We start from the raw sequence: 13,770 nt of genomic DNA, 5'->3' as shown, positions 1-13,770 counted from the left end.
GGTGTAATAGAAAGGACTTTTGGAATTTTAAAAAGCCGTTTTCGTTGCATTCACAAAAGTGGTGGTGCTTTGCAATATAATCCTGCCACGTGCTGTAAAATTGTGACTAGCTGTGCCATGCTACATAACATGGCCATGAGAAAAGGGACTGAAATAGAAATGAGTGACTCAGATACATCTGATGATGAAGAAATACCACCACCTAGAAGAGCTGCGTCAGGTGTAGGAGCTGCTGCTGGACGGCAAAGACGCACTGAGATTACACGCAATTACTTTTAGGTAAGAATCAGAATACAAGACATGTTTAAAGTTTCAGATTATTATTTCTTTAATTAACAAACATTATGCATACTGATTTTGTGACACTTGACCTGTTAATGCACAGGAAAGTCAACATTGTTATCAAAAGAAAATCAAGGGTCAATCTTATTAAGCAGAATCATGCTTTTTAAGAAAATTATTTCCTGCACTGCCTAATATTAGAGTGCTACACTGATTCCATGCTTCTAGAGGATGTAGCATGGCTGGCATTCCTTTCACTCCTGCGCTGCTCAATGTCAGATGTAGGTGTAGGATTATTGCTGCTCCTACTTGATGTCTCCTCAGTGTCAGCAGCTTCCAACAGAGCACTTGCACCTGATGTTGCTGTTTGTAGTAATTCTACTGCTGAGGTTACTCTATCTAAACCTTTTGCAACAGACCTTGTGCACTCACTCACCACTCGCTGCATAGTGATACTACGCCTAGTGAAATTTGATGTTACACTGCACAGTCTGTTGATGGCTTTGGAGTAGCCAAGCGTCCTCGCATGGGCACGGCGTGCTGCCCTGTTTCATGAATCCTCTGACCGTTCAATGGCCAAACAGAGTCTATCCATAGATGAAGCCATTTTACGCATGCCATCACCCATGCCTGCATTGTGCTGATTTAATTTACACAACTGTCTGTTAATTGAGCGAAGGGCCTTGTGCTGTTGCTGCTACACATGCAACATGTCCTGTTCCAAACCAGCAAACACACCAGGGCTGTCCTCTTGCACACTTCTACTACTCCTTGGCCTATCAATTGTATAAGCTCTTCTTCTATGTGCCTGAGATTGATCAACATGTCTTGGAGTAACAGTTGCTTCCTGTACACTTTCTCTTGAACCTTCAGGTTCCATGTCCTCAACTTCAAAAGGTGGAAGAGGGACCACATGTCTCCGTTTTTGCATGACAATTGGAGTGGTTTCAACATCTTCATTTGCACTTTCTTCAGCAGCAGAGACATCTTGGTAAATTCCCTGATTGTCGCCTATTTCTTCCATGGATTGTTCAGCATGTGCTGTAGATGTAGATAGGGACATGTGAGTTTGTTGTATAGATTGCTGTATGTGTTTAATAAAGTTTCACTACTTAAAAAAAAAATAACATTGTTTTTTTCAAAGTCATTCTGCAAAATAAATTTATTTTCTTGCTAAATGTTTTAAAAATTAAAAGGAAAATTGCAATGTAACTACGACTCCCACAATGCATTACCTCTGACTGTGACTAAAGGTACCTGGCTTGCATATAATAAGCCTGTATTCTTGTACTAACTTCAGGCACATGCATGACCCACAACTTCACATACATACATACTTCCTTCTTACCTTTTGCTATTTGTGAAGGCTCAGAGCTGTCAATCTGCGTCACCCCACTCACACTCTCAGGCAAGAGAGTGGCCTCAACAAGCTCTTCATGAGGAGTAGGCTGCTCAGCAGTGGATGTTCCCCCTCCTGTCTTCCTGGACTCCTTAATTCTTACAGCAAGTTTTTCCTTGGACTGGAGGCGCATGTCATACCACCTTTTGCGCAACTCCTCAATGGTACATGGGATGTATGACGTTACAACGCATACTTTTACAACGCCTACCTTTACAACGCGGTTTTTACCACGCATACCATTACAACGCATATCGCTTTGGGGTGCTGGATAGTGAATAGTTTAATTTACTATTCCAACTCCAGTCCCCGTGGATAGTAGGGAAGGTTATTGGATAGTAAAATAACCTATTCCCTATCCTAGAGCGTCCCCCAGAGCAATGCGTTGTAATAGTTTGCGTTGTAAAAGTTGCGTTGTAATGGTAGGTCGTTGTAAAAGTTTCGTTGTAAAGGTTGTATACCGGTACATGGTGTGACTCCTACAGTATTAACTTTCTGCTGGATTTCTAGCCATACTTTCCTCTTCTGAGTCTCTGGCACTTTCAGTGCTTGGTTGCCAAAAAGCAACTCATGGTTGCTTGCCATTTCCTCAATTAATGTCTCCTGTTCATTCTCTGAAAATTTCTGCTTCCTCTTCCTCTTCTCTTCTGAAGAACCTTCCCGTGAATTTCCAGCCTCCATGATGCAGTGAAACAGGTCTGCACAGCTTCCAAAAAGATGTCCAACTGCCACTGGGTGTGGCTCAGGCAAACAGGAGCAGGTAATCATCAACACTTCCTGACTGTGATGTCATCAGCCTGTTACTGCATTGGCAGATTTCCATTTTTGTGATTTCTTAATTTGCGAATTTCGCAAATTAAGAAATCGCAGATTATTCTCAGAATAATCTGTGATTTTTAAGAAATCGCAGATTATTCGCAGAAAACTACATACATCGCATTTTGTGAATCTCTATTTGCGAATCGCAAAAGATCGCAAATAAGAAATCGCAAAAGGCTTAGATGATACATCTACCCCCAACTGAGGAAGAGATCCACATGATCTTACTATCTGTGAAACCAACTTCACATTTCAACGACCTCATTCCCTCAACAACACTAAAGGAACTCAGTCACCTTTTCTCACCTATACCAATGAAGAAAGTACATTTGTCAGTAAAACAAGGCAGGATCCCAGATTGTCTGAAGACTGGGCAAGTGACATGGCTCTTGAAAAAAAGTAGGTGCTGACCCTACAATACTGAGCAACTTTCGTCCGGTGTCAAATATACCCTTTCTAGCTAAATTGTTGGAAAAATGTGTGCACAACCAACTGAACCAGCACATTGACAAATTCAACTTACTCAACAAATTTCAATCAGGATTTAGAACAGTACACAGCATTGAATCAGCCATTGTTCACAAAATGGATGACACCCTTACGATACTACACAACAACGATTCTTGCCTACTCATCCTCCTTGACCTCTCATCGGCGTTTGACACTGTCAGTCACAATAGAATGGGTAATTTTTAGTTATTTATTTATTTAGAGTGTTTTATAAAGTATGAACATAGCCAAAGGGTATCAGAGTGCTGTACATATGATTGACTAAACAAAAATAAACATAGACAAGTACATCAAAAGTAAAAAAACAGAATGGACTGTTAAAACAGATATCAAAATAAAAATCCGCCATTCAATTATTAGGCACTGGTCTAGATTCTTCATGGTGGATTTTCTGATGCTGCGCTTAAAATATTCTTATCCCCATGACTCTGTATTACCACTCCAAGTTCAAATCCATTACGTTCATTACAAATAAAAGTAAAAGGTTTGGCTCAATCAGGTTGTGTTAAAATAGATGTAGATGCCATTGCTAGCTTAAGTTCCATGGATGAATTTTCTGCTTCACTAGACTTCTGCAAGGGTTCAGGGTGTCTTATCTGACGTAATCTTAAAAAGGCTTCACCATTTTAGCGTAGCCCAGGACCAGCTGTCTGCCAACCCCAGTCATGCCCCAAAAAAAACAAACCTGGGAAACAGTTACATATTGACTTAACTTGCAAATGGCTTCAAATCGTTCAGAGGACGGGTGGCACTTACCAGCACAAATTTCTGGACCAAAGAATCTCACTTGGGGAAGGCAGAGCTGCAGTTTCTTGTAATAGCCAATTTGGTGAGAAGATATACGGAGTTCACTGTGCACTGATATATATTAACAGATGCCAAAACAAATCTTTAACAAATTGGACCAGAATAGAACCATAGGGAAAAGCCAGCAGGTCTAGATCCTTCTTTAGGGCTTGGAGAAAGATTGAGGGGACTACCTAAATCCTTGAGGAAGTTGTGTCCATGAAAGTTGAGATCCTCAGAACATGAATGAGAAGAGATACTAACTTTCCTCATGTATGGAATAGAAAGCAGAACAGAGATCATCCAGAGTAAACCAGTGGGCAGAATGGTGGCATAATAAAGAACCACAGGGAAGATTGGAGTAAGCACCATATTAAATTTCCCTAAGGTCCTGTATGAAGGGTCCTGTATGAAGCTATGCACATTGGCTTTCCCTTTTTGGGCATCTGGAAAATCGGGGTATTACAGCTAATGACCTAAGTACCAAAACTTCTTGTGTCATCAAATGTGATATTACAGGGTAGATCATTTCCTTTGCCTTGGGTTTTAACAGGTATTGGGGAATTTTATGTAGTTTCTTCTGAGGATCGACATACACTGATTCCATCAATTATACAAACCCTACATTGTTGTCCTCTGTAGACCACAATGTGATTGGTATCTGTGAAAGCCATTCAGTTAAATTGGGAGACATGCCAGTTTTATTTGCATCACTTTGGAAATACGTGCTCTCACACAATAGTGCAAGCAGGAGTGGCCCGTGAACGTAAGAGCGGTGGGCAGTGTGGGGGGAAGTCGACAGACAACAACGAGGGAAAATAAAAAAGCAAAAAAGCACTTATTGTTTCAGGTCACAAATGATGGAGAGTTGATCCTGCCGCTGATGAGAGTTGGGTTTCAGAACCAGAACAAAAACTTGCAAGTAAGTAGTTGAGCAGAGGCAAACGTGGCTTTCTCAAAAATAGCAGATTGCCAAGCAGGGTAGGATTGTTGGGTGTGGCTTTTATAGGCTCGCTCTACAAAATGCCCCCCCCTAGAGCTCATGATCTTTAACAAGCCTTCTAGTGTTATTTCCAACTGGCCCACTTCCTGGTAGAGCATGAAAGTGTGAGCACCAGTCCTGGTCATGCCAGTAAGTTCTTTGTCTTTTAAGTGTGTGCTCTTCAAGAGCAGTTACGTTCGTGCTATGGACACCAACTATTGCCCGTAGCGACGTGGCATACATGGAAAGAAACTTAAAGCTGACACACCAGAAATCCTTTTCTCCATGCCTTTACAAGAATTGTCCAATCACTAACTGGTAGCTTTGTATACTGCCTATCATATTTTAGTCGGGGAATGTACTGCAGTAGTGGTTTTCGAACTGTCTTGAAGCATTATCCGGAAAGGACTTCTTCCCATCCTCGTTGATAAGTTCCACCCAATACTAGCAAGTGCTGTTACATTATTGTTTGTATATAGTATAAGCTGGAGTCCCTTTCAGTGGCGGGTTGCTACATTTAGAATTTTTGACCCATATCGCTTCTTCTTATTGTTGACTCTCACATATGTAGCAAGTAAGGAGTCTAAAGATCATAACATGGAAGGATGTAGAGAAAGAAATGGAAAATAGGATGGGGTTCAAATTGTAATATTTCTTTTAACTGATCTTGTGGAGGAGCAACAGAGGTATTGTGCACTCACGCCAAAAGATCCTCTTTGCTCAGCAAACCTTCCATCAACACGGGCTTGTGAAATGATTTGATAGGCTGAGTCAGATAGCCTCTGTCTCACACATATTTATCCTTCAAGGACATGTGTTTCAAGTCCTGGCTCTCTGCCTATCTTCCCCACACTATTTGTAGAGCCCTCTTGCTATACAGCATGGATTCATGCTCATACACATTTATTGTTCACTAGACTTCTCCAAAACCCTATCTGTCCCTCCTACCTATTTTCCCTGTCATCTCATACACAGATGACATGTGTGCACCCTTTTTAACAAATACATTAACAACCATGACACAGTACGTCCATGCAAACCATGCAAGCCAGCAAATATGCGGTAGGCTCAGTTAGACTTTTCCATAAATTGTTTTGGTTTAGTCGTACTCACACTTTTAGGTAATTCACCAGGCTAAGTGCTGGGCTGTGCTCCACCCCAGTCCCCTTTGAGAAACAGGTTACTTTCCTCCGGCACCTGAGTTCATTGCATAGTTTTCACTTGTCATCTCTCTCTGGAGTTGATTTCCCTCCAACATTGCACCATCTGCTAAAATAAAACAAAACACATAAGGAAGCCCAAAATCTAACATGTGTTTATTGCAAAAAGAGCAAGCATCAGAGCAATTAATCAGGAGCAAATTGTTATTTCAACAGACCGGACCGCTCACCCAAAAAAGACAGTTGGAACATGTAATGCTAAAATTCTCACAAATCTTTGCAGCTTTTATTCCCTTTCTCTTATTACAAGTCCACGGAGCATACACACGTGACACAGACGTGTTTCTTCTGCAAAACGTCTCTAATGAGCAGGTGGCAAGATCTTCTCATTGAGAAAATTCAAAATGTCCTTGACACTTATATACAAATACCTGAGCATGCTGCTGATTTCATTAATTTCCTAAAATGATGCTTCTGTTTGCCAACATTGAAAGAGAGGCTATGCTTTGCAGCGAGATGCAGGAAATGTGCGAACGTTCTAACTCTAATTCAGTGGGTTCTAGGTCTACTATAGTCATGAAACATAGCAGTTATTCTGAGGCTTAAGGGAATTTCAGGTTAATGAAATACAACATCCACATTTTATCATAAAATATATCAGTGCACATTGGGATATACATTGAAGCAGTAGGAATACATGATTATGTTTTCACAATAGAAAACCACATATTATGAGAAGATAGTATGGTTGAAATTCCAAAATATATTTAAGCTGTTCTTTGAATGGCTAGTTCGTACTGAGTTGTAGAAATGTATAGCTTTCAGTATTCCCAGTGTGCCAGTGAGAACTTGTTGGTGTGGCTAATATTTCATTAGTCATGTAGAAGCATTTTATTATGACGAAGGCTTTTATGACATTGTTGTTGTCAATCCTGCCTTATGTGTTGACGTGGTTGATCTTCTACAATAACATAACATTCAAATATTGTTCTGTCAAAATATTGCATCCAGGAAATCGACTATTAGAATATCATGAAGGTAAATATATATGTAGGTAAGTATGGTTTTATTTGTATGTTACCTCTACATACATTGATCTTGAAAATATATATATCTTCAGGAAAATCTATACCTTAATGATATTGTGTTAGTCAATATTCTTGATATGATATTTTGTCAGTCACTCAGCATGGTGACATACATCTGGATGGTCACTACTAGTTCTCATTATAGGAAAGGTTGCAGACCCCTGAATAATATGTTAAATTTAAAAAACACACATTTACTAAATTTGTATTAAGGCTTGTGGAGGTGAACTGGGGCAATAGGTAGGTAGTGTTTTAAAACAGTATTAAATTGTAATTGACTAAAAAGTAAACTATATAAAATGTAAAAAAAAAAAATTTGGTCCTGAAAATAATTGTTCTTTATCGTAATAGATTTTGTCAGAAAATTGATTTTTATTTGGGGTGGATGATCATCAACCACAGTAATAAAGCTTTCAATATTTTAAACCGGAGCTTAATCTCTAGTAGCTATGGCACAAAACTGATAGACAAGGCTTAGAGAAAACATGTAAATCATTTACAAGTACCACAACAGTTAAAAAGTCAAAACACAATATAATTTTTAGAAAATCTCGCTTCAATTTATACAAATGGAGAAAATGTAATAAGCAAAATAACAACAAAACACCAAAAATCCTCAATCTAGAAATAGGACGATTTAGGTGAAAAAGTAGCACCAATGATAGTTTATGGTCGGGGTTCAAAAGTATACACCAGGATCGAGACATGATTTCTGGCCGATCACAATGGTACACAGTTCGGATGCACCTAGCAGGTTCAACCCAGTTGGAGATTTTACCTTGGGACTCTGAAATGGAAGTCAAAACCCTCCAGTGGGTCAGGGTTGTAGGCAGTATCTGAGGAGTGTTTCTACAAGGCTTGATAGCATTGGACAAAGTCCCACTGAAGTTATTGTTTTGGGTGGTAAAAAGCTCCAAGTGGGAAAATTCTAATTTTGCACCCAGAGAAGTCCTCTCATTGGCTGTATTCTTTTTGAGCCTTCACCCGTTCAAGTTTCTACATTCAGACATAGACCCTTTTTCGGAGTTCACAGTTCTCCAGGGCATAAAGTTGCAGGTTGAATCTGATAAACATTCCACAAAGCCGGATACCTTCTCGACTATTGCTCACTGAAATGGATTTTCTGCTGGGGAGAAGCTCCAAGTAGGAGAAACATGTTTCATCAATTCAGCGAAGTTGCGCTTCGGGTATGCCACACAGGAAGTCAGCCAAATGATCCCTAGAGTCCACTTCTCTGTCCTGAATACAAGTGGGAGCAAGTGCAACCTTTTAGGTCTCCTCAGAGGTCTAAAAGAGCACTGCAGTCCTTCTTCTGTTTTTTCACAGGTTAAGAAATTTTTCTGAGGAGGGTCCCCTGGGTGCCTCATTTATGGCCTGCACTAGGTAGTGATGGTTTGTGACTCCTATCTCCTACCTAATCCAGTGGGAAAGGTTTCTAGGGAGAACCCTACCAACTTTGAAGCAGTTCCTATTTGCCCTACTGTAAACAATCTCACAGTGTATCTTACTTTTAAAACCCAAAATGTGTAAACCCTTCTTCCATTGTGTACAGCCTGTGTGCCCACCCAGAGTATGGCCATGGAAATGAGCAGTCCCTTCCTGTGTGGTCACATAAAATCTGTTCCGGAGGTAGCTTTCTATCAATCCTGGTATCTTGTGATACTTCATCTGGATTCCCCACGTGGAATTGTTCATAATCTGCCAGCAGTTCGAGAAGGGATTTCAGCTACCACCAAAGGTCTCACTGAACTATTAAGTTGATCAAGTGAAGCTCAGTAGAAGCAGATTCCTGACTGAAGACAAACACTCTCAAAAGTTCAACGTATCAAGATTGGGTTTAAAGAGAGCATCACTGCTATTGAAAGCAAGTGCCAAAGTTCTCCCACAATGTACAAACATTGATTATTGACCTGGTGATCTTTATCATATCTGGGAAAACTAAGAATACATTTTGTTGAACTAGCACTAGGCAGTGGTACATCATGTGATTTTGCTGTTACAGCAGTTTGCACTCAGAATAGGCATACAAAATACAGTGAAAATAGAAAATGGTAAAACATCACAAAATGCCTTTATGCATGCTAGATTCTGTTTTCTCCTTCCACTCTCTCTTCGTACTGGGTGTGGTGCCAGGCTGACTGGGGGGACAAAGACTCATCCTCTCCAGGTGAGATCTTACATTTTTGTCTGACAGGGCAGGCTTGTTTTACATTGATGAAGTTCCTGGGCCAATGCTAACTGGTCTTTCTGCCAGGGGAAGAAAAGCATATCCATATATGCATGCCATTCCCTCTACCTGGGGAACAGGTTTGACACCTCATTAAGGTCAAACACTGGCTGGGATGTGTCTAGGGCATGAATGTAAACTAGCCGCCAAAAGCTTTAGGCAGGGAAAAATAACTTTCTTATAGTTACTCTTCCTAAATATTTATTAAAGGATCCATCTTCACCATTGAATTGGACTTCTAATAAATATTAAAAAGAGTACTTACTTAAGTGAATTTTCTAGTTGATCTCAAGCTAAACATACAGAATTAATATTTTAATCTATCCTCTATTTTTCTCATAAGTCAGCCACGGCCTTCCACAGTAAAAATAGCTTCTGGTATGTCACCGTCGATACATGGCATCATTTAGGTCCCTATTATGATGTAGGTTGGTAAGCCTCCAACCACTTGTCGGAGGTTTACCGACCAACATCCGACTGCCAAATTATGTTAGCGGTCAGAGTGTAAACTTGCCGGTCAAACCAACTGGGTTCCGACAGGCTCAAGGAGCCCATCAGTCAGTCAGAAGCTGCACATAATCCCTAACAGTTGACGTTTCCATTGTCGGGATTATGATGCCGGTTTCGCACAGCTTGCCCTTGTCGACCTTTCCGACATGTAAAGGCTGTTGAAAAACAACTTTGGAGGCTCCTGGCGGGGCCCCATCCCCCCCTGGCCTTACGGTTTAGGCCTCAGGGGCACTATGGTGCTCCCTTCACATCCCTACACCGTGTATCAGGCACCGTGAAGTTTGATGGGCTGAATTTATAATAGTAAATCCCCCCTCCCATATTCCCTCTCAAATATAGACCTATCCTCATGTTTTTTTAACTTGATTTAGAGTAGAAAATCTATCCCCAATATGCACTTTTCTCAATGTTTGTTAGACAGTAGTTAGAATAGCAAATTTGAATGATGGGAGGTATTTGTAAAGTCCACTGCCACTCATGTAGAGCATCCTGTCGATAGCTCAGAAACAAACATAGTAAACCTTTACTTACACAGAAGGCTGAAGAATTAAGAACTGAGGGGAAAATGGAAAAACTTGACATCACTAGGTCAAATGCCTGCAGTGATCCTCATGTAAAGAAAAAAGCAAAGTTTGAGAGGTTTCCGGAATTTCATTTCACTGTTAGTAAATCTGAGTGGGACAGTGAGCTGATTCCAGATTTTGAACCCCATTACAGAGAGAGAGATGTAACTCTCTTTTTTGCATCTGAAGCAGGGATGTCTTGCCCATTAGGGTGGGAAGAGTTCAACGTTCTTGGAAGCTTGTAATGTTTAAAACTGTCATGGATATTTAAAGGGCCTGAGCGAGGAAAAGGTTCTGAAGACCAAAGTCAGAGTCTTAACAATTATCCATTTATTGACTTGGAGCAAATGCAGTTTCCTAAGTCTCTGAGAAACTGAAATTTTGCATTGGAGTTTCAGAACCAGTATGAGTGCAGCATTTTCGACCACTTGAATGTATGTAATAAATGTTTAGTAATTCCAAGATATAGGCTATTGCAGTAGTCTGATCGTGAAGTGATAAGTGCTGGTACTACCGAATTACTTGTTGTCAAAGGAAGGTATTCAAAGAATTTCTTTAATGATTTGGTTAGGGAAAAACAAGTGCCAGACACGGATAATACTTGGGAGTAAAAGTGAGAAATGTTATTTGATGCTGAGATTGTGAGCCACTTTGACTGAAGAGTGAGTAGACAGGAGATCTGCAGGCCACTCCAACTGAGGAGAAAATAAATTATCCAGATCAGGTTCAAAGAAGCTCCATCTTGACAGTATAACATTTCAGGGAATTAAGTTCCATCCAGCGTAAAATACTTAAAAACATTTTTTAAATTGAGCTTGGAGCCAGAGGATTTTTTGTCTAAAGAATTGGGCATCATCTGCATATGATATGGATTCGATGCCAAAAGAATCGATGGACATAAATGGAGATAAGAAAACATTGAAAAGGATCAGACTGAATGCTCTGCCCAGAGGAACCCCAAAATTCAAGAGTTGTATTCATTTGAGGAGAGCTCACCAATAGATATAACCTTCTTCCTGTTCTGAAGAAACAACTGTAACCAGGTCAGAACTTGTCTGCAGATACCAGTCTCTCCGTGTCATTGGAGAAAAACTGAATAAGATATGGTATTGAACAATGCGCACAGATCTAAAAGAATTAGAACAGGTTTATGACCTTTATCCAACATACATTTAATAGTTTCACTAACATCTAGCAGTGCCGTCTCTGTGGCGTGCCAAGGCCTAAACCCTAATTGAAAAGGGTGAATACTGATGGACATTTCAAGGAAATCCATTAATTGGACATTAACAAAATATTCTAGCGTCTAAGCTGGGGCAGAAAGAAGAGAAATAGCTCTAAAATTGGTTAGGGATTTTGGGTAGGCAGAAGTTTCGTTTAACAGTGAGTTTCCATGGCTCTAGAACCAATGAAGAAGAGAGGGAAAACATTCAGAATGTTATTAATAACAGGTTTAATAACATCAATAGCTTTCTTAAAGACCATGGGAGGACAGGGGTCTAAAGGAGAACCTGATTTACAGAAGAGTTTGCTCTGACTGCTGGAGGGAAATGTGATGAAAACGGCCAGAACAGACTTGCATGGCAAAGAGTCATGCCCTGGACCTGGACGGGTTGGTACCCTATTGTGAATGTGATCAAAATTCACCTGGGTGTTGGGAATTCTTTCTTCCACATGTATGCATTTTCCTCAATGTTTATTAGACTAAAGTTAGCACAGTACATTTGACACCACCAATGTATGCACTTTGCCCAGTGTTTCTGGGACTAAAGTTTGAAAGTAAAGTTGTTCACCAGTACACACCTAACCCTATGTTCATTAGACTAGAGTTAGAATAGTAAAAGTGACCCGTCAATATATGCCTTTCACCCAATTTTTGTAGACTGGAGGTACATTGACAAATCTGGTGCATTTGCAAATGTATGCACTTTTGCCAATGTTTGCTGAATTGGAGTTAGAATGGTAAATGTGACACCCAATGTATGCATTATCTCCAAAGTTTATTTTAGACTTGAGTTCTATTAGTAAATCTGACCATCCCCTCTACGGTACACACTTTATACAATTTTTGCAAGACTGTAGTTACATTAGTAAATCTGACGCCTCCAAAGAATTAACTTTCTTAAATGTTTATTGACTGGATTCAGACTACTAAATGTGACTCTTTCCCCCCTTCGTATCCACTGTCCCTATTATGTGTTGGACATGGAGTTAGAATATCAAATGCCTACTCAATGTATTCCCTTTCTTCAATGTTTGTTAGACTGGAATTAAAGTAGTAAATCTGCCCTCCCCTTCCCTGTCCCCCCCATGTATGCACATTCCCAATTATTCTCTAGACTATAGTTAGATTAATACACTTCTCACTTTTTCCACCGTGGCACACTTATACACTTACCCGATGTTTCTTTGACTGGAGTTAGAATAATAAATCAGGCTCACGTCACACCTCATGAAATCACTCCCATAATATTTGTGGGACGAGAGTTAGACTCGTCAATTTGACCCTCCTAAATGTATGCACTTTCTCTAATGCTAATTAGATTGGAGCTCAAATAGCAAATTCTACCCCCAACTTTAAATGCATTTCCCCAATTTTTTTTGGATTGTAGTTCTACTAGAGTATTTAACTAGTTTAAATGTATTTATTTTTGTACATTGATTTAGAATTTGGATTGAGTTTGTTATATATTATTTCATCTTATAAGAGCATTCAGTTGATTTGAGCATACTTAATTGAAAAGTATACAATGTTAATTTTCAATTTCTTTTAATTATTGTTCCATTTGTTTAAATTATTTTCTATTTTTATTATGTTTAATTAGTCTTTTAAATCTATACATTTTTGTTATTCATTTTTCAAAAATCATTTAGAATGGTTTAGTCATATAAAATAATGTTTTATAGATTTTAGAGGCTTCCTTAGTGTACATGTGTTATTGTATGTTTTGTTTATGTTCTTAAATACATTACTTTTTAAAAATAATGTAACTTTTATTTAAATTACTAAAACGTTAATCACAATTGAATGCATGTACCGAACAATATAATGTCGATATTCTGAACCACAAAATATTGCTAGTCGATATTGTTGCACTTTACACTATATGTATGTAAAGTTGATATTTTGGTTAGATTTATTTTTACAGCGATGCTTTTGTATCACATTATTTTTGCTGTCACTTTTGTGTACGTCAGCCAGATCACCACACTCTCACGTAATCATTACAACAATAATCAAATGACTACAGTTGTGAGGCAGATCACTACAAGTCAAATGAATGACATTTTGGAATCCAAGTAAAAAGAAATGGCTGAAAGCAAAAATATTCATTGAGGTCTTTGATTAATCCTAGCCAGCCTTAATTGCACCAACCCAAACCAGACAAATGACCCACCAATGCATGAAAATAAACACACAGAACCAACAAAAATTTGCTTACT

The sequence above is a fragment of the Lissotriton helveticus genome, chromosome 1_1 (genome assembly GCF_964261635.1).
Source record: "Lissotriton helveticus chromosome 1_1, aLisHel1.1, whole genome shotgun sequence".
Taxonomy (NCBI): Eukaryota; Metazoa; Chordata; class Amphibia; order Caudata; family Salamandridae; genus Lissotriton; species Lissotriton helveticus.
This window is presented reverse-complemented; position numbering follows the sequence as displayed.